Source organism: Notamacropus eugenii, chromosome 1 (genome assembly GCF_028372415.1).
Source record: "Notamacropus eugenii isolate mMacEug1 chromosome 1, mMacEug1.pri_v2, whole genome shotgun sequence".
Lineage (NCBI taxonomy): Eukaryota > Metazoa > Chordata > Mammalia > Diprotodontia > Macropodidae > Notamacropus > Notamacropus eugenii.
Window position 1 is genome coordinate 205,895,053 of NC_092872.1, and position 27,747 is coordinate 205,922,799.

At 37.5% G+C, this 27,747-nt stretch overlaps 1 long non-coding RNA gene and 1 other non-coding gene across 2 annotated transcripts; one reads left to right on the forward strand and one right to left on the reverse strand.

The window, feature by feature from the left end:
• Nucleotides 1-1,320: 1,320 nt before the first annotated feature.
• On the forward strand, nucleotides 1,321-27,735 carry LOC140514487 (uncharacterized). Its single transcript, XR_011970705.1, has 4 exons — nucleotides 1,321-1,628; nucleotides 2,394-2,484; nucleotides 20,573-20,650; nucleotides 20,890-27,735. It is a non-coding gene; the product is annotated as an uncharacterized lncRNA (long non-coding RNA).
• Nucleotides 3,813-3,919, reverse strand: LOC140521796 (U6 spliceosomal RNA). Its single transcript, XR_011973090.1, has one exon. It is a non-coding gene; the product is annotated as a U6 spliceosomal RNA (small nuclear RNA).
• Nucleotides 27,736-27,747: the final 12 nt, after the last annotated feature.

The following is a 27,747-nucleotide window of genomic DNA, read 5'->3' on the forward strand; positions in this document are numbered from 1 at the left end:
CTGGTGATAATATGATTAGATCCTCCTATACGTCCATAACTGGAGGTTCTAAGTCACTGAAGGTTCCTTCCTACCCCAACTTACCCCACCATTCGTGGTGAGAGAAAATCAATAGGAGAGCAAAATTACAGAACAGTGACATCCAACTCAAATGGAATGGGAGCCACTGAACAGTATATGAAGATCTCTGTGAGTGGAATGTTGACTTCGACAATCACATATTGACATCATTTATGTTCATTGTATTTTTATTTATTTTTTAGATATTTCTCAATTACACTTCAATCTGATTCAGGCAACACTAAGGAGTGGTGTCTGTGGTACGTCTGATACCTTCTTATTAAAGGGACTGGTTTGTGAGCACTTAGGATAGGGGAGAGGAGGACATGATACTACAAACCAATGTGACTTCATCAAGAACTGGGTATGCCAAATGAATCTCTTTAAATTGGTAGAGTTGGGAATTGCTCAGGATAGAATACACCTGTATTTCAGCAAGACAAAATTTCATGGTATCTTCCAGTATAGAATGGAGAGATACGGGTCAGACGAGAGTAGAGTTGGGTGGATTCCTCATGGCTTTAAAGACTGGAACCAAAGGATGACTAATGAGTTAAGATCATATTTGAGTGAGGTCTCGAATGTAGTATTCTAGGAATATAGTCTTGGCCCTTTTCTGTTAATCAGTGGTTGTTAGTGACTTGGATGAGGCATAGTTGGCATAGAAGATGTAGCTGGGATATATATGATGGAGCAGTCAAAAGAGCTAGTGTGAGATTTCAGACTGCATTGAAACAGAGTGTCCACAAGGAAGGGGCTTACATTTCCATTGTAGTCTCATCAGATCACATCTACCGACCATCTTCATTTTGGGGTACTACGTTTTCAGTAGACTATTGATGAGCCTTACTATATTCAGAAGAGGACCACCAGGACAGAGAGGGGATTGAAGACTATCCATTATGAAAACTGGCTCAAAGAACTAAAGTATTTCTCCTGGAAAGAAATAATATCATCATCATTGTCATCACCTGGCATTTATATGGTACATTAAGTTTTGCAAAGCACTTTACATTTTATTTCATTTGATCATCAAAGTAACCCAGTAAGCTACAGGCTATTATTGCCCTTTTACAAATGAGGAAACTGAGTCTGAAGAAGTTTAAGTGACTTGCTCAGGGTCATTCAGTTCTTAAGTAATTGAAGCATGATTTAAACACAAATTTACCTAACTCCGTATTGGATAATTAATGCTATCCACTATGATACCTAACTGCCTCAAAAAAAAAAAAAAAAAGAGTTCAGTTGAGGTCTGGGGAAGAAGGGAGATATGAAGAAGGGAGTTTTATTCAAATATTTGAAGCCCTGCCATGTAGAAGAAGGATTAAGACTTGCTCTGCTTTGTCCCAGAGGGCAAAAGTAAGAACAATAAATGGAATTTTCAGAGAGGCAGATTTTAGCTCCATGTAAGGAAATACTTCCTAAAAATTAGAGCTGAACCAAAATGGAATGAATCGCCTTAGGAGACAATGAATTTCCCATCACTTGAGCTTTTCAAGCAAAGACCAAAGGATCACTCATTGGGAATCTTGGAGAGGACTTTTCTTTTCCAGCTTGAAGGAGGTGTGGTAAGTGATCTCTGAAGTGCCTGCCAACTCAGAGATTCTATGGCTCGAAAATCTGTTTTGAAATGAAAGACGTGCTATTAGACTTGGTCCAAGCGTCAGTTTTATGGAAAACATTTAGTTATCACTAAGTTGGCTTAATGAAAATAGCATATGAAAAGAAAAATAGCAGTCCAGGAGGATGATTAAGTTGGAGAAAAGGTAGGTATAGATTTTCAAGTAACCGTACTTCTTTTAAACTTTGAAAATCTGGGACAATCATGCTATGGAACCATGTCATTATGTAACTGTTTTGGCATATACTTAATATATGTTACACGAGTTTTAAGAAAGAAATGTTATTTAAAATACAAGTGATTTAACAATCGGGTGGCCTAGCAACCAAGAGTACCATCCCCTCATGCAAATGTGGAAATCATTTAGCTCCTTTTTACATGTGAGTTAACCTGAAGTAGCCCTTTCTCTTTGTATAGCCAATTCAGTCTGGATTCCATAATGAAGTTTTTTAGGCTGAGTCACAAGCAGGGGTATGCTAAACTTGAGGTTCTTTGGGATATAATTCAGCAGATTGGAACTATCCAGTTCTCATAGATGTCATAGATTCCACAGATGCAATTAGACTTTGCCTGCTCCTTTTGGAATGGAAATAACAGGAGTCAAATGAACAGGTTCAAAAGATGTTGCCCCCTTCCCCTCCATTTTTTCACTTAAAATATTTATTGATCCTAATGCTTTTTTCTTTAGTTTTTACATATATTTCCCCCATAGGGAGCATCTGGAGGATTGCATTGTTCATAGGGAAATCCTCTTGGCTTGAACTCTAGGCTGGATCTCTTCCATTGCCATAGTAAATACCTTGGTAAGTTTACATCTCCCTGTTTTATACCTCTCTTAGTATTCATTATCAAAGAGATTTTGAAGGGTGTTATTTCTGCTGTTATATCTTTTAAGGAATCGTACATGATTCTATTATATGAATAGCAGACACCTTCTTATAAAAGGTCCAGTAAAGTAGCATTTTGTTCTACTGAATCAATGTTTGTTTGCAGGATTTTTTGGAATCAACAAGTGATAAGTACAATGAGATGTTTTATTATCTACATCTTGCAGTTTGTTATGAAATGATGAAGATGTGGTCCCTTATTGAATATTATTTGAGAAAGCCTGATTTGTCCCTGCTAATACCTTTGTTGAGGATGCCCTCAACTAATAAAGATTTAATATAGATGGGAGAGTAGGCATTCAGGTCAGGAGTTATTAGTATTCATTTGTTCTCCCTTTTTCAGTTTTAATAAGGTCTGAAAACTTTTCTCTGTCTTCAATATATTCCTCTCCATTGGGTACATTTATATCAGTCTCTCAACACCTTTACACTTGTATTATTACCTCTAGCCCAGATCTCCTTTCTATACACTTGGTCTAATTCAGTTGCGTTTACTATCACTGTTGTCTTTAGCCCCATTTCTACCTTCTCTATAAGCATAGTTCCTGTTTACATATGGTGTTCATATTGCATCAAGCCCAGAACAATGTCAGGCTCCCTAAAATAAATCTGTAATCACTCAAAAGAATTTGGCCTGACCATCTATCTGTGAAAGAATGTCTATAACCTAGCTTTCAACAAGAATTTGAATAGACCTGTTTGGCAGTCTGATGAAGCTTATGGATCTCTCCTCAGAATAATGCTTTTTAAACACAGAAAATAAAATATTTTGAGTTTCAAGAGAAACCAATTATTTTAAAAGAGCCATTATTCTTTTAAAAGTTCATAGATTGCAGATTAAGATTGGGGTGACCAGATTGCCTCATGCAAACAATGACGAACTCTGAAGAAGAGTAGGAGTGAAAGATTCCATTGAGAAATTGGGTTATAAGATGAGAGGATAAACTGGTCAGATGTCAAGAATGAGAATTGACAAGTATTCAGCCAAAGTGCTCCACTAGTAGCCTCATGATCTCAGAAGAAATGAAGGAAGGCCTCTAGAATACTGGAGGGCTCCCCAGGTAGAGTTCTTTTGGAAGAACACAGACAAGTCATATAGGTTGGACAAGCAAAGATGGCTTGAGATTTGCATAATTTGAGGGAACCCCTGAATCAATGGAATCATAGATCAACTGAATATTTGAGAGTAACACTTCCTAACAAAACCTCTCTCCTCCCAGCAGAATGCTCCCTTTTATCCAACCAAAAATATAAATTTGTTCACAAATTTACAAGTCATTTTTGAACAGGAACCATGCTGATGTTTTCTGTGTTATTCCAATTTTAATATATGTATTGATGATATTAGCACAGGTTACCTTTTTTCAGACAACTCACAAGTTCTTTCATTCCTTGAAAATATTTTCTACTTGTTGAAAACTAAAAATACTTAATTTTTAAAAAAAATGTTTTTAAATATTTTCTACTCAATATATGTAGGAACGTAACAACCCGGAGAGGAGAGATCTATTTAAAAAACAAAAAAATCTGATTATTCTTAATCTGAGCTTTGAATGACATCTACCCCTTACCTAACACATGTAGAGAGACAATAGACAAGCAGCTTGGGTTTGTATTTGACTCTTAATATATATTTACTCTAGATGCCTATTACATGGAAAACTTACAATGAAAAGATTGCCACTTTCCAGTAAAACAAAAAATCTATCCAAACCCTTCTTCAACAGAACAAGCACTGCCTTTTACTTGAAGAACTACTGCAGATAAAATTAGAAGTGTGGCACATTTTTTTGTTTTATTGACTTATCGTAAAAACAGTGATCAGTATCAGTAGTGCCTGAACCCTTGTGCTTCCATAGTTCACAGAATTAAGAAAAAAATATAACAAAGAAAAGAATGCCCAGCTTGATTTGGGACCAATAGTCAGGGGATGGATTAGATACCCTCGGAAGTCGAATTCAACTTTGATACCTTATGACTCTTCAGTAGGTACTGCAACTTGAGAGGGAAGGATCATCTTACCTGTTTTCATTTGAGACTGGGGAAAATTCGGGTCTGATTGACCCAATGGGACTTGGAACATGAACCTCTTAGACAATTAGAAGCCCCTGAAAACAAAAATAAGTCGAAGGAAGCCAGTAGACATTTAGTCAGGAGACCAATTCCAGGTCCTAGATGCCTCATGTGGGCCTGATGGATTTTTTCAATGTAGTCCTGGAAAAAGCCAGGAGCTACTAGAGAAAATAAATGAAATCTGGGGAAAGAAGAATGCAGACAGAAACAGAATAGCATTTGTTGTTGTTATTCAGTCAATTAGTCATGACTGACTGTGACCCCAGTGGTTTGCCATTTCCTTCTCCAGCTCATTTTACAGATGAGGAAACTGAGGCAAACAGGGTTAAGTGATTTGCCCAGGGTCAAAAAGCTATTAAGTGTCTGTGGCCAAATTTGAACTCAGGTTCGAGAGCCTGGGGCTCTTAGCCGCTGTGCCACCTGAACAGAATTTGAGGATAGATTAACGAGAGCCCAGAGATTCAGTAGAACAGTTAGAAGTCCATACTCAAGGTGTTCATAGTAGCAGTTAAAGATATGGAAGTAACTATTTAAAAATAGAGACTTATTGGATTAAAGACTCAGTTATTTTAAAAGAATCTATGCAGAAGAATGGAAAAGATAACAAATGAACTCGCATTGACCTAGGAAATAAATTGAGAAATGCTTCCAGACTACTCATGCACCCACTGCAATAATAATTTAAAGACAGTAGAGGAGAAGAAGGTTAATAATCAATAACCAAAACTATGTGATTTGTCCCACATTCACAAAACAGAGAAGACAAGTTGGGTGCCAAGAAGATTTTCATTTTGCTGAAAAGGAAAAAACTATCCTTTGAGGAAATTGAAATTTTTCCTAAAAAAAAAGATGTTTGAGAAATTATATATTCTGAAGATTGACCAAGCCAAAATAAGACTGAATCCACCCTCCCTCATATCAGATGTACCATCTATAGAGATAGAAAGTAGGACTAGGAGCACTGAAAGATAGGGGAGGGTTACTGACTCAGTCTAACTGCCTTCACAAGGTTATTGTAAAGATCAAATGAAATCATGTGGGTAGAAGTATGAACAAATGGTTACATGGTGCAACAACCATGTCAATGTGCTACTTTGGTCGACGTAAAATTTAGCCAACTCACATTACCTCTTTGAGCTTCAGTTTCCTTTTCTGTAAAGTGAGGGAGTTGCATTAAGTGATGTTTTTTTAAGGACAGCTAGGTGCATGAGTTGATAGATTGCTAGGCCAGGAGTCAAGACAACTTTTCTTCTTGAGTTCAAATCTGGCCTCAGACACTTGCTAGTTGTGTGACCCTGAGCAAGTCACTTAACCTTATTTGCCTCCATTTCCCCATGAGCTAGAGAAGGAAATGGTAAACCACTCCAGTATCTATGCCAAGAAAATCTCAAATAGTGTTGCAAAGAGTCAGAAGCAACTGAAAACAAAGGTCCCTCCAGGCTCTGAATCCTACAGTTTTGCAGATTCAAAGAGCATCATTAAGCACCTAAGCAAATGAGATGAGTGAACATCAGTTAAGTGGAAATAGCACTGATCTTGGAGCTTTGAGACATGGATACTAGTCTTGTGAAGGTCAACTACTATCAACTATGTTGGTCTTACTCCTGATTTTGCCGTGGATTATAAGACTTTAGTCAAATTACTTCTCTTCTCTGGACCTCAACTGTTTTTTTCTTTTCTAAATATGTGAAACAAAGGGATTGCTTCAGATAGTCCCTTTTGACTCTAAGGCTCTGTAAGTCTACATTTTCTAGCTACACTTTTGTCGAATATGCATTATAGGATCATAGATCAACAGCTTAAAGGGAATTTTAGACATCATCTAGTTCACTCTCCTCTCATTTTATATAGAGAAAAACTGGATTCAAAGTGGTTCAGTGGTCTGCCCAGGTTCACGTGGATGGTAAAGGGCAAAGTTTAGATATTAGCTCAGCCATTCTGACTCAAATCAACGCTCCTTCCACTTTATGTACCACTATGTGAAAAGATAACAAGTTCAGGTCTTATCCAAAGGGATGAGTCCATTGCAGAGCACAGCAGAAGTGCTGTGATCTAGTTTAGAGCTATTTCTTAACCTAATTCTTACCCACATCCTAAAAATGAACTTCCAGTGCAACCAAACCCATCCAAATGATTACAGACTGGTTTTGTAACTCAGTTTGGAATGCGGAAGGAAGGAATGACTCAGAACTGCATGGTTGGCATGGTGAGCTTTACGCTGGCATAACATTCATCCCAGCCTTTTCCTTCCCAACACTATTATCTTAGTTCATGCCCTCTTCCATAGGTTGCAGCATCATTTTCCTAACTGGTTACTGTTTCTCTGGTAACAGCTCTCCATTGTACCAGTGTTGCTCTTCGTCTACTGAGCAGACCTCAGTGTGCCTACTTAAATGCCTGGCATTCAAGGTCCTTCACAATATGGCCATAACCTTAATCTTTAAATCTGTCTCTTATCCATAACTTAGTCTTCAGTCAAACTGAATGCTTTAATGTTCCCCAAACTAATTCTTTCTGCTTTGAAAGCCTCCCCCTCCCCAGATCCAAAGAACCTGTGTTTTTCTTCCTTAACCATAAAACCCTGGCTCAAATGCCTCTTCTTCAATTCAACTCCCATTACCCCTTCTACACCAGAAGCGATCTTACAATCTTCTAAACACATAGCATTTTTGTTATAACTTTCTTAACACACTCTACTTGGTATGGCAAGTTATTTATTACATCATATTTCCTTGAAAGTAGGGACTATTTTTCATCTTTATATTACCAGTATTCATCATGATAATTGGCATGTCATAGGTTTTTAACAAATATTATTTTGCTTGATACATTGATTTGTATATATATATATATGTATATATATATATACATATATATCTTATTCCCTCCTATTTGACCATAAGTTCTCTAAAGATATTAATTTGTGTCTTATTCGTATTTGTTGACAGTTAAATTCAATAAGCATTTATGTGAGAAGATACTATGTGTGGTACCTGTGATACAAACATGTAAAACAATATAGTATCTACCCTCAAGGAGCTTATTTCTAATGAAAGGGACATAATATTAACACAAATGAGAATGAGGCATGATCAGGACAAAGGAGAAGTCTAAGCGACCAGTATAGTAAAGATTCCTTTGGTGGATGGGTTGAACCTTATCCTTAAGAAATCCTCACTGAATATAATTACTCCAACTTGTTTTGTTCTTTATCTCTCCTCCCTTTCAAGACTAAAATCAAAGAGAAAGTCATCTGTAATTATTGTCTCCACTTCCTCTCCTCTTGCTCTATTCTAAACCCCCAATAATGTGGCTTCCAAATTCATCTTTCAACAAAAACACTTCTGTCCAAAGTTGCCAGTGATCTCTAACTTGACAAATCTAATAGTCATTTCTCAAACTTCATCCTACTTGGACCTACTTGGTCCGGGTACAGCCTTTGACACCTTCTTCTCCTGGATACTTTCTCCAATCTAGGTTTTGATGATACTAATGCTTTCTCTTAGATCTGTTTCTGCTTGTCTGACTGTACTCTTTCTTAATCTCCCTTGCTGGATTTTCATTCAGGTCATGTCTACCAAATGTAGATGGCCCCCATGTTGCTTTTGGTTGGGGAGGGGGCCTTTGCTCTTCTATACTGTCATTAAAATATTCTTCTTCTTTTTCTCTGCTTCCTGGCTTCTCTGGATCCTCAGCTCATATGTTTCCTTATGCAAGAAACCTTTCTCAATCCTTTTCCCCCTCCTCCCAGTCAATACATACTGTATCATTTTCTTCTGAGACTAAGACCAAGTTATCCCCAAGTCAATAAAATCTGGTGGCTCTCTATTGTCTTTGAAATCAAGTGCAAAATCCACAGTTTGACTTTTTCAAACTATTTGTAATGTGCTGATCTTCTTGTATATTATTACTCTTCTCCCTCCCCAAGTACTCTGTAATCTAGTGATAAAGGCTTCCTGGACCTTTCTTGAACAAAACTTTTGATCCTCCAGCTCTGGGCATTTTCAATGGCAGCCCCTCAAGTTTGAAACTCTCTCTCTCCTCATCTCTGTCTCCTGGCTTCCTTCAAGTCTCATCTAAAGTCCTTTACCTTCTACAAAAAACCTTTTCCAGACTTGTTTAATCTTAGTTCCTTTTCTCTAAGACTACCCCTGGTTTATCCTGTATACATCTTGTATGAACCTAGTTGTTTGCATATTGTCCCCCCGTTAGACCATGAAGTCTTTGAAATTAAGTACTATCTTTTGCTCTGCTTGTACACAGTGGGCACTTAATAAATGTTTGTTGACATGATAATTTACACTGTACATAGTTTGCATGTGCTTAATTGTCTCCCCAATTGGAATGTGAGCTCCTTGAGTGTAGGGACCATGTTTTGCCTTTCTTTGTATCTCTAATACTTAGCACAGTGCCTGGAACATGGGAAGTACTTTACAAATGGTTGTAGATGATGATGATGATAATAACGATGATGGCAGTCTAGATGGCTACTGAGGTCCTTTCAAACTCCCACGTTCTTTGATTGTATGATTCTGCGAAGTACATTGAGCTGGGGAATCTAGGAAATTTCTTGGAGTTGTGATGTTTTGGGATTGTGAGGCTAGCTCATAGCACCTGGATAATAAGCAAATCTCAGGTCAATCTCTGCCAAGCAAATCAGCACCTTTGAGATAGGCACTGTATCAAAATGCTGAACTTCCTTTTAATGTGGAAAAAAAAACATCAAGCACATGTTTCTCATCCTTGGATCTACTTTTATCTAGAGATACTTGCAAGGATACATATTCCAGGGCTACTGAAACCTGCCTTTTAATAATAAAGGTCCTGGCTATCTTTGTCCTCCTGATATGCACCTTTGTGTGGGGCTCATCTCCAGAGCCAGAATGGTTGTTGACAAAAACCAGCAAATATCTGTGGATGATGACAGCACTATCTAATCTCCCATCTCTGTCCTTTTATACTCCTGTATGCAGTTTTATCACTTCTTTCTCCTTCTTGACTTCCACTTTGGACTTCCCAGCATTTTCACCAGTAAAGACACAAGGCACTATTCCTGATCCCTACATGTGATATTTGCTTTGGGGGTTTTCAGCATTTCGACTGATTGATTGGCCTTGCAGATGGAATGGTCCCACAGGGTATGACCAAAGCTGGCATGGCTTTGACAGAATTTCTTATCTTATACAGGATAAGGACTAAGGTTTGCTGAAATATATGAGGAATGTTGCCAAAAAGACAAATTTTTTTTAGTTCTATTTCATCTGAGACATATATTTCTCTTATTGAGAAGAGAGGGGGGAAGGTGAAGATTTGCCAGGTTAGGGTTTTGCCTTTGTGGCCACATCAAACACAGCAAAACTTTCTGAAATTTCAGGGTACAGTGGGGCATTTTGTAATGCAGGTGCTTGTGAGAATATTAAAGGGTGCCTCCTAAGCAGGGATGAGTTAGTCAAACCTTCTATGGCTCAGTGCTAATCTAATTTTCACTGCTGGGGCCTTAATCATCCACCCCAATAAAGTTGCTATTGAGCTGGATCGTGAAGGAAGCATTGCAGCTGGTGGGGATGTGAAAAGGGGTGTAATCCCCACGTGACATGAGGGAAGGTTTTGTCTGAATGCATGAATGCGGGACAAAGTAGGATGAGATCAGGGAGCAATCCGACAAAATTAGAAACATAGAGTGTTAAAGAACAAAGGCTAAAATGGTTAGTTATAGCCAGATTGTATAAAACTTTAAATGTACGAAGTACTTTGTATTGATCTTATAAACAATAGGGAGCCACTGAATATTTTTTAAACGGGTAGATGACACATTCAGATCTGTGTGTGCATTAGCAAGATGAATTTGGCAACTCTGTGAAGGTTGTATTGGAGAGGGGATAGATGAGCTTGTCAGGGAAACCAGCTAAAAGGCCGTTGCAATAGTTTAAAAGGGACGTCATAAGGTATTGAACTAAGATGGTAGCAACATAAGTGGAGAGGAAATAAAACTGACAAGGGTTAACAAATCATTGAATGTGGTGCGAGGGTATGCAAAAAAAGTGATTGATCCGGAGAATTAGAAGAGAAATCAGGTCTGCATTTATAGATTTGGTAGTCATCAAAACAGAGACAGTAATTGCAGCATAGAGTGGATTACAACACCAAGAGGGGAATGTGGAGAGAAAAGGAAAGGAATCTAGGACAGAGCTTTGGAGAGACAATCATGAGGTTGGTGGAGAATAATGAGTCAAAAGGACTGAAAAAGAGCTGTCATAGAGGCAGAAGGGGAATCAGAAGAGAATGGTGTTGTACAAGCCAAAGGAGAAGAAAGTATTGAGTTAGAGAGGGGTGATCCAGGTAGCTAGGTGATACAGTGGATAGAGCAATGACCCTGGAGTTAGAAGGGCCTGAGTTCAAATTTGACCTTAGTTACTTGATACTTACTTGCTGTGTAATGCTGGGCAAGTCACTTAACCCTGATTGCCCTGAAAAAACAAAAAAGTAGGGGTGTAGAAAGGTCCAAGATGATGAGGATGGAGAAAAATCTATTGGAGTTGGAGGTTATGAGATCATCAGAGACCTGGGAGAGAATTTGAGACTTTTAAATGAGATGGAGATGAGAAAGTGACAACAGTAGGGAGACTACTATTTCTAGAAACTTAGCTGGGAACAGAAAGCGATATAGGATAATGTTTGACTGAAACTAGGTTGGGTTTTTTGATAGGAAAGACCTGCACATGTTTCTGATCAGAAGGAAAAGAGAGGAGGGGAGAAAGATAGACAAAGACAGAGAGACACTAAATGTGATGGAGAGACAGAGACAAAACCACAAAGACAAGAGACTCAGAGACAGAAACTGAGACAGGTAACAGAGGTAATAATAATATTATCTGTATCTTATCCGGCCATATCATATCTTAAGTATTATTTTTTGGTGCTGTCTCATCCAATTTTTTCCATACCTATTCCTACTGAATTTGATCCATGAGAAACAGTCCTTTAGATACTGAACTACGATACAGGAAACACAACAGCTTTTGAGTTTGTTCCCTTTAAAAAAAAACTAAATAACTAACCCCAAGAGTAAAAGCAAAGAAGAATATTAGAGTAAAATAAGTGAGTGCCTTGGAACAGTCAGTTAAATAGTTGCAATACACATTTCTATAAGCACTCTAGAGTTTGCAAAGCCATTTCTTTGCAGAATCCCTATGAGACAGGCACCACAAGTATTATTATCCCCTTTTACAAATGAGAAAACTGAGGCCTTTCTCTCCTGGGATTCATAATTCAGTGAAGGAATACAAGATGTGGACGAACAGCGATGACAAATTATATCTTGCCTTTCTATGTTCAGTTTATTAGATCCTTACTTACTAAGTACCTCCTAACAGCCAGCATTAGATTCAAAAATGAAAAATTATGTGGTCTCTGCCCTCAAGAGCTTGTAGCAAAGTGCCATGTTACATCTGAGGAAGGAAAGGTTGTCTTCCTCCAGGTAGGACCAGAGAAGGCTTCTTGAAGGAATTGGCATCTAAGCTGGATTTTGGAGGATGGGCAGGATTTCAACTGCCAGAAACGTGGGGGAGGCAGAGCAGACAGCAAAGGGCATGAACAGAGGCACCAAGGAGGAAAAATATTATTTGTACCTTTTACATTTCAGTGCTCAGAGGCAAAGCTACAGTCACCACTCCTAGTTAACAATCACTTGAACACTGTATTTTGTATTGATTTCTTCTGGTTTCACATCACTTATATTTTGGGCTACATGCATTCCCCTTTCCCTGTCTGCTGACTTACCACTCAAACCCCTGACTCACTTCTTTAAGAGGCCTATTCACTGAATGGGCCTTACTTCATTTAAAGTGAGAACCTGAAAAGACCTTATCCTAAAAGGGCCAGTCCCCCATTGCATCCCAAGCCATCTCCAGTCATGCTGATGAATATCTGAACACAGGATCCAGATGGCTCTGGAGGAGAAAGTGAGGCTGGTGACCTTGCACAGCCCTCCCTCACTCCAAGTCAACTGCAAGTCATGTCATCATTTCCCTGATGTCAGTCTTCTTCAAAAACAAAGGACAAACACAACAACAACTTACCATTAAGATCTTAAAAGAAATAAGAAAAGGCATTTCAAGAAAACTAGCCAATACATCAACTGAGTCGGATATATGCATGCATATATATATGTATATATACACACATATGTACACACATGTATGTGTATATTACATATATGTATATGTGTGTATATTTATGTATTTACTTATTTATTTATTACACAGTCCTAGTCTTCTAGCCTTCCACCTCTGCAAAGAAAGGAGGAATGTACATTTTCTTGTCTCTTCTCTGGAGCCAAGGGTATTCTTTCTAATTTCACTGCACTGAATTTTGTTTTTTGCTTTTTCAACTTACAGCAGGTCATTTTTTTTGTCTAAACAAAATAAGCATAATGAGCAGGGAGTAGAAACCCCAAGAGAGCAGGGAACATTTATAAGAGACTCTATCTGTATGGGGCATTTATAGAAAACTGTGAATATTCATTTTAGTTTGAATATATAGTACATATGAGGAAGTAACATGAGATAAGGCTAGAAAGCTAAGATGATTCTAGGCTGTGAAGTTCCTTAAAAGGCAGTCTAGAGTTTGAATTTCCTTCTGTAGGCAATAGGATGTCATGGAAGGCCCTTGAGAAAAGGACTGATGAGATCAGTCATGCCTAAGGAAGATTTATCTGGAAATGTGAGCAAACAACTAATATCTTGACACTGAGGAGCCTGGCTTTGTGTGGCAAAAAGGAATAATTGTTTTAACCTGTAAACTAGGAATTGCTGAGCACCTAGTATTTGCCAAGAACTGTGCCAAGCGCTAAGGAAGGCCTTGGGCTATAATCCCTGTTCCTCTGCTCCACAAGGGTTTCTACTCTGCTCGTTTTCTTATTTTTATTAGGAAAAATAACCTGATGCAAATGGAAGGAATGAAAAACAGAACTCAGTGGTGGGAAATTATAATGACTAAGTTCAACCCCAGAGAAGCAGTCAGAAAATGTACTTTCCTCCCCTCTTTGTAGAGGTGGAGGTCTAGGACTGTGGGATACTGCATAAGTTATCAGAGTCAGTTGATATGTTGGCTTCTTTCTTTTTAAATCTCTTTAACAAATTGTGGCTAAGTGAGTATGGAAATATGTATGTATGTTTATATGTGTGTGTGTATAATATGTATGTATATGTATATGCATGTATGTATTCATCCAAAAATGTAAGTGATGTGAAAGAAAAAGATAAATTTACTGCAAATTTAATGTTCAAGTGCCAGAGTATTAATTAGGGACCGATAGCTGTAGTTACCAGGCATTGAAATTTAGAAGGTACATATAGTATTTTGGCTTCTTCACTAGCATGTAAACAATTAAGTTTAGCACTCAACAAGAATAATTCATTTAATTAGCAATTTTCCTGATAGTGCATAACCTCATTACCATCCAAAGTGGCATCCACACCCAAGGTAAGACCCTTGCTGGTGGCCCAGCTCCATATTGTTCCCTTCTTACTACCGGCCTCAGTCTTACCAACAATGTGTGATTTCAGATCCCTCAGAGGTCATCTCACTGAATTCCAACTGCCTTATTTTACAGAAGAGACTGAGACTAGGGACATTAAGGAACTTTCCTAAGATATAGGCAGGAAAAGTAGCAAAGCAAAAACTTGAGTCTAGTGAGACTCTTGAATTTAGAACTTGTGTGACACAGGGCCTCTGGCTCTGAATCTAGCTCTCTAGGACTGAATCGCTCTGTCCCTTTTTGCCCCAAGACACTGTGCTGAAAGTTCTCCCTCCCTTGCTCAGTTGAATATGTATTAAAAAGTTGATAAAAAATGTATTTATTGTTGCTGTCTTCAGAGTCAGAATTATTAATTTTGACTATGGATAGTCAGAGCTTAACAAGAAGGTTTCATCTATTCCTTGGAATTATCAAAGATGATAACTTTGGTAGAGAGGGTGCCATAATCCTCTCTGTGTAGAACTTCCCTTAAAAATGAATGTCCTTTCCCAGACATTATCACTATCCAGGATAGGATAAAGACAATGGAAAGTTTCCATGAGCTTTACAGAGGAAGCCAATACTATTCTGGGTTACAGATGCCTAAGGCACTCCACTAAAGAGTCTTGTAATAGAATAAGGGATGCCAATACTTTTAAGAGCTTACTTACCTCCCATTTGGAAAGAAGATTAGCCTGAGAATCAAGAAACCTGGCTCTAGTCTGGGCTGTGCTACCAATTAGCTCTCTGATCTCAGTTAAAGCTTTCTGTCTTTGGGTCTCCATATCGTAATAGGGTAAATGAAGGAGTTGGACAGGCTAATATCTAAAGTGATTCTAGCTCTAACAGTCTATGATTTTATGACAAAATAACAGGAAATTAATTTTCTCAAACACAATAGATAAAGGACTAGTCCTTGGAATTAGATCCTGGCTCTGCTGTGTGACCTAGGGCATATCACTTAGCCTCTCTGTTAAATGAGAGGATGAGAACAGATGAACTTCAAGGTCTCTTACAACTTTGACATTTTGTGTGCTTCTGAGTCAAAATGTGTGTAAATGAGGAGCTCCTCAAGCCCATTTAGACTTCATCTATCAGAGTGACATCTGGTAGCTCCCAGAAGACACTGTGGTATGCAGCCACTGAAACAATTATGCTAAAAATTATTTTTCCCATCACTTCTGATACATAAATATCTAAAACTATTCTTAAAAAAACAGCACACAAAGTCTGCAATGAAGGAGAAAATTATTTGCAAACATGCTGACTTAAGCTCCAAATACAAACCTCATCTCATAGAAAGAAACGAGAGGTTAGTTGTATACTGATAAAGCAGTGGGTATCACAAATGTAATTAACATATAAAATATTTGGTAGAAAAAAATTAAAACAAACTTTTTTCTGGGTATGGTGTTTCTTATGAAGCAGTGGTAACCAGGAGCAAGCCCTAGGTCAATAGTTGGAAAATCTGAGTTCAAGTTCAGTCCTAAATTATTCTATATTTCTTCCTGAGAAATGTTCTGTACATTGTTCCATAAATACAAATTGATCAATTTATATGTTAATCTATATTAATTTATGATGGCATCAAACACTAGAGCTTAATGTTATATACTCAATAGCCATTTGTGCAATATTTCCCAAAAAACACTTCAACCTGATTCATAGATTCTTACACTCATAAAATGTCAAAATTGTAAAGGACCTTAGAGGTTATTTAATCTAACCTCTTCATCTTACACATAAGGAATCTTCAGCCCAGAGAGGTCAAGGGAATAACCCAAGGTGGCACAATTTGGATTGTGACACTCCACAAAAATAGGGCAGATGGAGAGAGAAGCATGTTCAAAATCTGACATTACTTACATGGACAAATCAAATACGTGGTTATCTATCAGATTCATGGGACCCAATAAAAGTCAGGCAAGGCAATGTAGGGCAATTTAGACAGAAAGTAATGAATTTGGGCAAGTTGTTATTCCAAGAAATGAGACTACCATGAAACACAAATAAATTCAAAATAAGATTTGCATGAAAGTATGAATGATAGCCATAAATGGTTTCTAAGAAAAATAGATCAGACATAATTTTTAAAGCTTACATCATTTAAGGCAATCATGTCCTCTGATGACATATCATTTAGGTTCTCTGTAAGCAAGAATTGTGGGTTGAAAGGAATTCTAGCAAGGTCAAGAAATGGGATTGAACTCTTCATCTGGAATGGAGTAAGGTTTTCATCCTCAAGTAGAAAGATGTCTACCTATCAGAGATGTTGTGGAGAAGAATTGGATGGTGCATTAAATATCCTTTAAATGCTTTTCTAACTCTCCAAAGTCTAAGATTCTTTGGTCCCATGAAAATGATTCAGTATAATAATTCCTAGTTTCTTCTTTCTATAGAAATATTAATCATTCTGCCAACTTCCTTTTCTACAGTAGTAGGGAGAACCATTCCCAACAGAAAAGGATTCCTATGGATGGCTCTAATTAGACTGTAATGTTGAATGATTACAAGGTCCTTTTGCCAATACTAAAAACCAGTACTACTGTATATGTTTCATATCTGAGTCACAACGGAAAAAAATCACTAGTAGCCCCCTTCTTCAGTTCAATACCATCAAAAATATCCCTTATGAACCCAAGGAGAGTCCCTACTTTAATGGCCCAGTAATCGTCTCATCTTCTCTATTACTTAGCCTGATGCTTCATATGTAATAGGCATAAATGCTTAAATGTTTAAATGAATGATTGTTCCTGGGTCCAGTGTTTACTGCTTCTGTTGATAGGACCTATATGGTGTGATTTAAGCTGGAAAGGAAGTTTTCAGATTCTGGATTTGTCAATCCATGTTTATTCCTTGGGGGTGGTTTTCTTAAAGTCTACCTTTTAGTTTGATGTCTTCCCTCTCAGGGGTCCTAAGAAACATTCTCACCCTCTCTAAAATATAATCTCCTTGAGGGAAAGGATGATTTTAGTTTCACCTTTGTATTCCTGGTCCTTATACAATGTCTAGTCCATAGTAAGCACTCAATAAATGAGCCTTGAATTGGATTGAATTGAATTAATTGAGCATTTCACTGCTTACACATTACTTTCTTCAGAACAACTCTGTGAGGGAAGCAGTAAAATGGTCACTTTTTTCCGTTTCCCTAGAGACAAAAACTGAGGCTCAGAGAAGTTAAATGATAGCCCATTGTCATACAGCCACTAAGTCACAGACAGGTGATGCAGATTCAGTTCTACTCTAATATGCCATGCTGCTAGGCCAATGATCCAGGCTGGGCCTATCTACAAGTCCCCATTTGGACTTGACAGCTGAGATTCTGTGACTGTTTCAAGATGGTTATTTCTTCCATTTTCCGTATGTCTTTCTTTTGTCCAAAGCTGAATTGCTCTTGCTAAACGATTAGGCATCAGTTCTCGGGAGAAGAAGGAGACCAGGAATCCTATAGTTAAAGGGTTGATTAGGCTGTCTTAAAATAAACTTAAATTGAACCAAGGGTGAATGATCCGGAAAATAACAAAACACATCTAATTAGACTGGAGAGAGTACAAACTGTGCTCTATCTTTTGGCTTCACTTTACATGGTAATGGGAAAGGATAACCATATACATGATAACACTGACAAAAGAAAGAGATGAGGCTTACTCTTCTTAGAACTCTTCCCTTTTGAAGGCCAGAGGGCCATGGAATAACTTTGACAAGATGCAGAAGTCTGGAGATGTTTATAAAGTCAACGCCTGGGAATTTCATTTGAAAGCTGAGAAAAATGCAGGCTGCTTCTTTCTGTCTGGTGTCAGAAGGCAGCAATTTCATAAAATATTTTTAAAATCCCCTTCCAAATTAAAATCCTGGTAGGTGGAGGGGAAAAAAGGCATTCAATCATTATCCTGCAGAATATGAAACCATGCAAAATCTTCACATTAGTCTCCATCATGTCTCATATTGAATCACATCCTCTTGCCAGGCCATCTGCAAAGTGGGCAGCTTAATAAATAAGAGCCAGCCTTCTATCATCTGGACTCCTATGGCTTCCAAAGGCAAGCTCTAGGTTTATATGCCACCATACCCTCCCTTAGCTGGTATTCTAATTTCTTCCAAAGAGTCCAAAGGCCTCGATGAATATTTCTTCATTCATCCCCTCAACCAGCACTATAACAGTAAGGATGTCATCCACGAACTGAAGCCTTGGTAGGAGGAGGGAAACTGAAGATGGGAATGCCAGGATGGGGGGAGCTGGGTAGCATATGCAAGAAGGGTGGAGGAATAGACTGGACAGATCTGACACCCATAGTAAATTAATAATTAGACAAGGAAAATGATCAAGAGGGTTCTGCCAGTATTCTATCACCTATAAAGTCAGAGCCAAGGGTGTATAATTTCTATCCTTAGCTGGCTAGGGGATGAGTATGTTAGCCTGCTCAACACTTCTTCAGAGGAAAACAGATGGAAAATGTCATTAACCTTGGCGGACAAAAGCAGAGAAAACATTAGTGGAACAGAAAGTGAAGAAGTATATGAATTACAATTAGAATTGAAACCCCTCAAATCTAGTCCAACTCTTTAACCAGAGGAACACCATGATTTTCCTTAAAATTAATTGTTGAGTCAGACCTGGCTCTCCTTTGTCTAAGAGTCATGAAAATCAGGTTATGTGGGATTAGAAGGAACAAAGATGGTGCAAATGTATAAAGCTCTACCATATTCTACTTTAATATACTCAAGTGCCTAAGATCATCCCATGGAATGAAACACATATTTTCCCTGTAGAACTGAATTTAATACATTACTGACAGCATATAGACTATAATTATAATAGCTTAAATATATGTATAACCTTTTTCACTTTTCAATTTTTTATATCTTTTGTTTTTTATATTACTTTAATTTCGAACTATATCCTTGTGCCTTCACTCCCATAAGAGCTATCCCTTATGGCAATGAACAGTAAATAAGGAAGAGGAAAAATCCAAACTAATCAACACATCATCTGGATCTGATAACATATGCAATGTTCCACACCAACAGCTTGGTACCTCTCTAATGAAAAGAAGGAAGTACATTTTTTCATCTCTTCTTTAGTGCCAGGCATAATGATTAAGCAACATCCAATTTCTTTTTTATTGTTGATCTTTTCGTGTACATTGCCATGGTCATGATAGCTATTGTTTTCATGGTCCTTCTTATGTCTTTTCTAGTCATTTGATCATTACAATCACCATAAAAGATAGGTTGTACAAACATTATTATCTCAGCCTTATAGATAAAGAAATCAAGGCTTGAAGAGGCAGAAAGTAAGGGAAGTGAAACTGGAACGCAAGTCTAGATCCAATATTCTTTCAACTGTACCACACTAGACTATAGATCCGGTAATGGATTAGAGGTCTGCTGTTTGAGAACCAAACTTGCTAAATTCAGAGAGATTTATCAATAGGTTAGCTATTAGGTAGTGATGTTTTCGTCCACAGCAACTTTAAAAATAATTGACTATAAAGACCTTGAAATGAGCCATCATGGAGGAAGAACCCACAGGAATAAAATAACAAATACTTGAAATATTGAAGTTTCTCATTATTATGTAATTACCTGAAAAAGAAGAGCCCAAGAGGAGCCTGGTCAAAGTTAGCATCATATGAGTGAAGGTTAATGAGAGTAAAGGATGAGGATTTTACTCTATAAACTATAAACATCCAAAATAACACCACATTTGAGGATGATTGATTAAGTCAGGATTAGTCATACACTTAAGCTACTTAACTTTTTGAATGGAGAGCTGTGTAAACCAGATAAAGATATGAGAACCAGAGCTGAGTTGTTTAAAGAGAAGTGCAAAGAATCTGGTTTCCTGGAGGGAAGCTACCATGTGCAATCTTTTACATCAGAGAATAACCACATAGACCCAGGACAAGAGGGAACTACCTAGTGCCAGAGAGGTCAATAGGTGAAAGCAGTGATGGAGTAAGTGGTGAAGAACTCCTAGGGCCAAGTCAGGAACTAAAGGAATTCACTTTAACCACAATAAAGTGACTGTGTTAAAGAAACTATTTGATCTAATCTCTTAGACAAAAGAAAAAAATTCCTTGACTAAGTCTTCTGAAGAGGAAGGTTTCTCATACAACACTCAGTTGCTGGGCCAGATGGAGTAGTTCTTATAGCAAGCAGGACCCAGAGATGAAGCTAAGGAAAAACTGGAATCAAAGCCATGACCAAAGCCTGGATTTCACAATTGGACATGTGATCTGGGTGAACTGTGGAGATCTTGAGAGTGGGGGCTGTCAGCTATCAACCTATTCAGAAAGACCATAAATGAAGAAGTAGTATAATCCTATCAAACAGTATGGGAAGGTTGGAATCATTAGAAGGATCATTACTTAATTCTCTACAAATCATGAGGTTTTTTTTTTCCTTTACCAGGGGACTTCTTCTGCCATAACAGAAACATAAATCTGAAGTTGTCTATCTACATCAGTATCTGGGAATGTTGAATTCATGGTAAGAATGAGTACCTTGAATTGCCAGCAACCTGAAATACTTTCTTATATTGGGGAAGGCCTCAGTAAAAGGATAATATTATAAATCTGAAGGACTATAAAGGTGTTTGAGAGTGATGAAGAACCACTGAAGAAAGGAGAAGAAATAATTTTAAGGGTTTCAGAGTAAGACTTTTGCATGAGTGTTGTTGGTGGTGGTGTTTTCTGGCAGATAAACCCAACTTTTTTTTGTCTTTTTAGCTTGACTGCTTGTGGGGACCTGAGGATTCTTTTCCTGTTTTTCATCAGCCTAAAAACAAACTCAACTCCTATATCCCCAGGGAAAACCGGTGGGGGCAAGGGAAGGAAATGTGGAAAACAAGCCAAATTCTGATGATCTCAGAAGAAACTCTGGTGGTGGTATAAAGCAAAAAGAGATTTCTGTGTGATTGCCCCAGAGACTGACCACTGCCTATGTAAAAATTATGGAAAACGAAATAAACAACAGCAGCCTTTTGTTTGGAACCACAGTTTACATGTTTAAATTCTCTGTACCTTCAGCTCCACTTAATAAGCATGATTAAGCACCTGCTACATCTAAGATATCATCTGTAACCACTCAAAGGACTCTCAGTTATTTCTTTCCCCCAAATATTTAGAAACAAATCTCTTAGAGGTAAATAGAAAAGGAAGCATCCTGTAAGGATCCCAGGCATTCTCTGTTACTACTAACTAGGCAATGAATAATTTACAGCAATGAGTGTTTTGAGGGAATAAAATTGTTGGTAAGTCAGGAAAAAACCTCTTAGCAGTAAAGCCAAGCAATCCATCTTCAAGAAGCAGGTTTCAAATGCACAGTTTATGAATACATTGAGAGGTTTTTTTATCTATATGGAAATTGGTCAGTCGTAATATATGTTACATCTCAGTGTGAACTTGCATCTGAACAATATCAGAATCAGGAATTAAAGCATCATTTCAAAAGCCTAGGAAGGACACACATGCACAAAATGAAAACCAAGAGCAACAAAATGACACTTTCTATCCAAGGCTGAGGAGAAATATGCTCTGTCTTTAAAACGCTGAGTGTAATGCATTAGTATTCTAGGAATGATGCCATTTGAACAGAACCATATTCAATCTTGTACAAGTATAATGGCAGACTTGATCGGAGAGCAGCTTCCTCAGGGAATCTCGAACCAAAAGCCATGAAGCCCCATTGCTCTGACCTCTAATTTATTGAATTACAGTGGTTCTCTCAAATAACCAGAACATTTCACACTTGGGTAACACATTATCCTAACAAAAGGCTTTCCTCACAACAATCCTGTAACTTCTATTATGCAGGTTTGGGTTTGGGTTTTAAATCAAAACTGAGTCTCAGAGAGGAGTGAAATGACCTCCTGTGGTCACCCAGCTAATAAGGAGCAAAGGAACTCAAACCTTGTTCTCCTGACTCTAAATCCAGTGATCGATTACACCACACTACCATTCAATAGTGGATCGTATTTGATAGATGTGATGTTACTGACCTATCATCAGTACAGTACATTTTTTCCAGTATAAGAGGGTCACGGAGAAGAGTGGTCTTGAGCTTTATGCAATCTACCAGAAAAGGCAAATGGGGGTGGGGGAAAGGGAGAAGGATCAAATATCTCATTATATGAGCACAAGAGCCTATGTATCCACAACCTCCGGTAGAGATCTAGGATTGTCCTTAGAGCAGATTCAAGCCAAGTGACTTAATCAATCCACAAATACTTATTACATACCTACAATGAGTCCCACACTATGTTGTGCACTGGACATATAAAAACAAGCTAAAAATGAAATGGTCCTTGCCCTCAAGGAGCTTATTTAAGTGAAATTACTACCTTAAACTTACTTTTATTTGTACTATGCTGAAAGCAACTGAATAAATCAACCATAGTTTAAAATCATAGCATTTTAGAGTAGAAAATGACATTTGAGATAATTTAAGTTCCCCATTTTGCAAATGAGGGAATTTGTAAATAAATTTCCCCTTTAGAAAGGAGAAATGCTTCGACTTAAGATTTTACAACTAGTCAGTGGCAGAGAATCGGTCTCCTCATTTCCAGGATTTTTTTTAATTAACAAATTTCATTTTTTCACATGATACCTTTTCAAAAAGCTTCACAATTCTCACTCTCACCCCCTCCCACATAGAGTACTTTCAGACATGTAGAATAATTTCAGAAAACAGTTAAACCAAACAGTATAAAAAAGTAACTGCAACAAACATTTCGTGGAACCTTGTACTTCAGGAGTTTTCTGTTTGTTTAAATTAAGGAAGGGTGTGTGCTTTAATTTTAACAAGTTAAGATCAACATTTTTTTTTCTCAGTGTTGTTGACTTTTAAAGCTTTATTTCTATGATGTAGTCACTATATAAATTGTTCTCTTCTTTTTGCCACCTTTACTCTTACCCACTTCGTAAAAGTCCTCCTGTAGTTTTTTTAAATATTCATATTTATCATTGGTTATGGTACAATAGTATTCCATTATATTCATCAATCACAATTTGTTCAATCATCCCTCCATTGCTTGGCACACAATTTGTTTCCAATTTTTTTCTATTTACATATAATGTTCCCTAGGAATATATTTTGGTACAAGCAGGTCTTCTCTTACTATTAATAAGCTCCACGGTGTATAAACCAGGAGGGAGATTACTGGGTGAAAGGATATAAACCTTTCTCACTTATTTGTTCTTTGCATTACCCTAAATTGTTTTCTAAAATAGTTGGTCCAATTCATAGTTCTCCCAACAGTGAAACAGAGGGTCTGTTTCTCATATCCCAGTGATAGGCTCTTTATACTGTAGTCTGTTGTCTCAGTAGTACCAAATCTAACCGTTTCTAGTGCCACAGAATGAAACATGGACAATTTGCACGCTGTACTTTGAGAAACATTTAAAATTACTTAAGATGTAATCAGTGGGTGCCTGGAACAAATCACGTCAAGCAATGATTGTCCATTTGATGGAACCACGATCTGAGAGTTGGGCTAACATGACAAAAATATGCCTCAGCAGTATTTTATGAAGGTAGAGTTTCAACAGAAGTCATTTCTAGTAGCAGAAGAAGGACCTAAAAAGGGTAAGAAAGGACAGTGAAAATGGCAGTAGAGGAAGAGGGGCTAAAATGTAGAAGGAACCAAGAGGACATCGTGAAAAGAAGGAAGGGAACTGGGGACAATCAACTGCCCAAGAACTTCAAAACCAATTCCCATAATTAGCCTTTTTCTCAAACTATATTGTAATCAATTTCCCTTCATTCTTCTTTTTAAATTTTACCTTTAATTGAGTCTTTAAGCCCTAAATAGTCTAGGAAAGTCAGACTTAAAGTCTGATTTCAGCTGAGCTGTTGATATTCTGGAGACCCTAAAAGTCCATTGAGCTCATAAACTCAGAGTACGTCCAGAAAAAATCTCTCCTTGAATATGGAAATAAACATTTCCACCAAAGCATTCTTTAATTTCACAACTCCATGTACAGAAGTATCCATTAATAGACTCCAGACTGATAGAATATTGAATAAACTACTGATTATTATGTTTATTTCACTACATATATTTCTTAAGGGGAAAAAGAAAATGCTGAAATAAAACCCTGAGAAATGGTCATTATTAGTAGTATAATCAAAGATACAGAGTGATAAAACAGTGGGAACAGGAAGGTTACAGCTGTTGTTAATAACACAAAGGAGAGACCATAGTCTCTCCTGGTCTACGCTGCCTATTTAGAAAAGTAGGAAGAGCCCAACTCTCCGGGTTGGTATCCCCTAAAGTGATCCTTATTGTTGGGAAGAAGAAAGAAAGCATGTATTAAGTGCCTACTATGTGCCAAGCACTTTATAAATATATTCCCTTTGATCCTCACAGCAACCCTGCAAGGAGTGCATTTTCCAGCTGAGGAAAATGAGACAAACTGCAGTTAAACGATTTGCCCACAGTCCCAGAACTCTCAGTGTCTGAGGCAGGATTTGAACTTGGGTCTTCCTGATGCTAGGACTAGTGTTCTATCCATTGCAACACCCAGCTGCTTTTATAACAATAGAACTGAGAATCTTAACTAGGGAAAGAACTAAATCAAATAAGAGGGTCAGATGAGTTCCTGTTATGGTGGAGTAACATAATTCTGGGGAGTCCATTTATCTGGATATCTTTTCCTTTGTGTCCTTTGGTCTTCCCCTTTATTACTTGTTCTTAAGAAAAGCAATAGATACTGAGTTGTGCCATAATTTGAAGTAAACCTGGGTGGTGTTGACCTTGGACTAAAAGATCAGAGACATCCATGGCCTTCACTATGGAGCTCATTCCTAGTCTTTCAGGTATACCGATATCCAAGTCATATAATTATGACTGTTGTTGGCTGTGGAACTCCTGTAGCTATCCATATATTAAATAAATTAGTCAAAGGTTCAGTGTAGATTATCCAAACCCTCTTGTTCTCTACTGTCATTTAAAAATCTTCCTTTTAGCCATCTCCTCATTTGTTAGCACCTTTACTGACCTATACTTAACAAATGCTTGCTGTTGGATTGATGGAGTTATCTACCGGAAGCCCAGAAATGTTCTGCATACTTTAAGGGGGCATGAAGATGAAATTAAGACTGTCTGCTCTCAAGGAGCTTTACAATCTAATGTTACAGTTACTTGATACAAATTATATGTGTATGGGAAAGTCTCAAAGCTCTATAAGACAGTAGAAGAAAGACTAGTTTCATCATGGAGAGACAGGGAAGGCTTCATGGAAGAACATCTGTGTGAGACTTGGATGAAAGGAAAAGATTTCCTTGACTAACTTTCCCAAGTATTTTTTCCTTGTGATGCAAAAAAATCTGTCTTTCATAATGTGACTTCAGGGAAACTCAGCAAAAATAATGCAAATGGAATCAGACTATTTAAGCAATTGCATACACACCCACACTCACTCACACACAGACATACACACACATACAGCAACAGAAAATGTTAAAAATGTTAAAGCAATAGCATCGCTATTCTCAAAGGTCCTTGGTTTAATGAGATATTGTAAATAAGTTAACTAGACCTTATAATTAACACTACAAAATATGCCCTCTCCCTCTCTGCATAGTAATCCTTGATTCAGTTTTTCTTATTAACACCATTGCTGTATTCAATTCCTTTTTTTTCCTTCCAATAACTTATAACAGAAGCTAACTGCTCTTGGCCTAGAGCTACTCTGCTGATTTATTTCAAAGACATTATCTAAAGTCACTCAGGAGGAAACTAAATTTAACCTCTGCTACATCCTATAGTGTCATGGCAAAAGGGAAGGTTATTCAACCCACCCATTTCTAAGTCTCTTTATCCCCATTTTTTTTTCATTCCCCCCAGCCAGGCTTGTAAGCTCTTTGAGAATAGAGAATGATTTCATTATTTGTATCACAGCGTACTTATTTTATTTATCACAGTGTATTTATTTACTACGGAGTAAACACTTCAAACCAATCTGATTGTCATATCTTCAGATTTTATTTCTCCTTGCTTTTCTTCCTTCTCTTCTGTTTTTTTTTCTTTTTTATTTATTTAGTATTTTACTTTTCCCCAGTTCTACGTATTTTTTTTTCTTTTTAGTAATTGTGGAATTAAGAGAGGGAAATGAAAGGCAAGTCTAAGAATAACAGGAGTTGAAATAATGAAGAGAAACTAACATTATTTCCATTCCACTACCCAAACTCGTCAGCATAAGAGACTGAAGAGATGGTAGAACCTAGAGATTTGGGGAATTCATTCTCTAATAGGAAACCAGGTTTCTTTAAGAACCAAAAATGCTTTAATCTTCCAGGATTTCTTATGACCAGGAATTCCCAAGAGTCTATCTAGCAACTGACTTGCCTGACTATACCAGAATCTGGGGCACAGGAGAAGAAGAAAGGCTATCCTTACCATATTGGAGATTAGCATTTGATACTGACACCATTTACATTTTAACAGTTCCACATCCCAGCACATCACTCCCCTTGCTCCTTACCAAAGCAAGTCCAAACTGCTTAGCTTGGCTTTTGATAACTCAAAACCAACCTGCCCTTCCATTCTTATTGTCCACCATATATGCCATATGCTCTCTATAAAGTGGGTGCCATGCCATTCTCCAATATATTCTTGGTTCATACCTTTGCCTCTACCTGAAATGTCCACTCTTTCATCTCTACCTGTCAAAATCCTACTCATTCTTCAAGACTGGATTTAAATACCACTTCCTCCATGAAGCCTTCTTTCACCTCTACTCTATCAGGAATTGATTTCCCTCTCTTCTGGACAACCAGAACTTAATTTCTCCCCCTCAGCAAGGGTCACATTCTGCCTTTTGTCATAATCAGTCATGCACATACACATCTTAGCTTCCCTTCTGAGTTCCTTGTAAGCACAGAGACTATGACTTTCAATACAATATTGTTCACCTTTCTCTTCCACTATGCCTACCAACTTTAGAGCTGGGGAGCAAAGTATTCTGAATGAGTGGTTGATTGGAGATAGTTTGATAGAGTGGAAAGAACACTGATTTTTTTTTGACATGGTCAATGAAGGAAATTGTTTCACCTGATTATATACATTTGTTACAAGGATTTTGTTTTTCTTTTCCTTTTTTCCCAAGTAGGGTTGGGTAGAAAGAAAGGAAAATTGATTGTTCATCAACTGAAAAAAAATTAAATAGCATTTTAATAAAATTTAAAGCAAAAAGGGGGAAGAAAAATGTTGGATCTAGAGTCAGAAGATTGGGGTTTGAATCCTAGCTCTGTTCCCTTACTTATTGTGTGACCCTGAACAAATTATTTTAACTCTCAGAGACTCAGTTTCCCCATCAGCAAGATTGGACTAAATAAGGGATTCTTTTAACCTGTGGACTGTGAACTTTTTAAAAAATATTTTAATAACCACATTTCAAGATAACTGGATTCCTTTTGATTCTGTGGATTTGTTTTATATATTTAAAAGCATTATTCCAAAAGGAGATCCATAGGCTTCACCTGAATGACATAAAAATTTAATTCCTTGTTTAAGTTTCTAAGCTTCTCTAAATTCTGTGATAAAATGAATAAAATGATTTCTTGAAAAGTCCCATTTTGTTTTC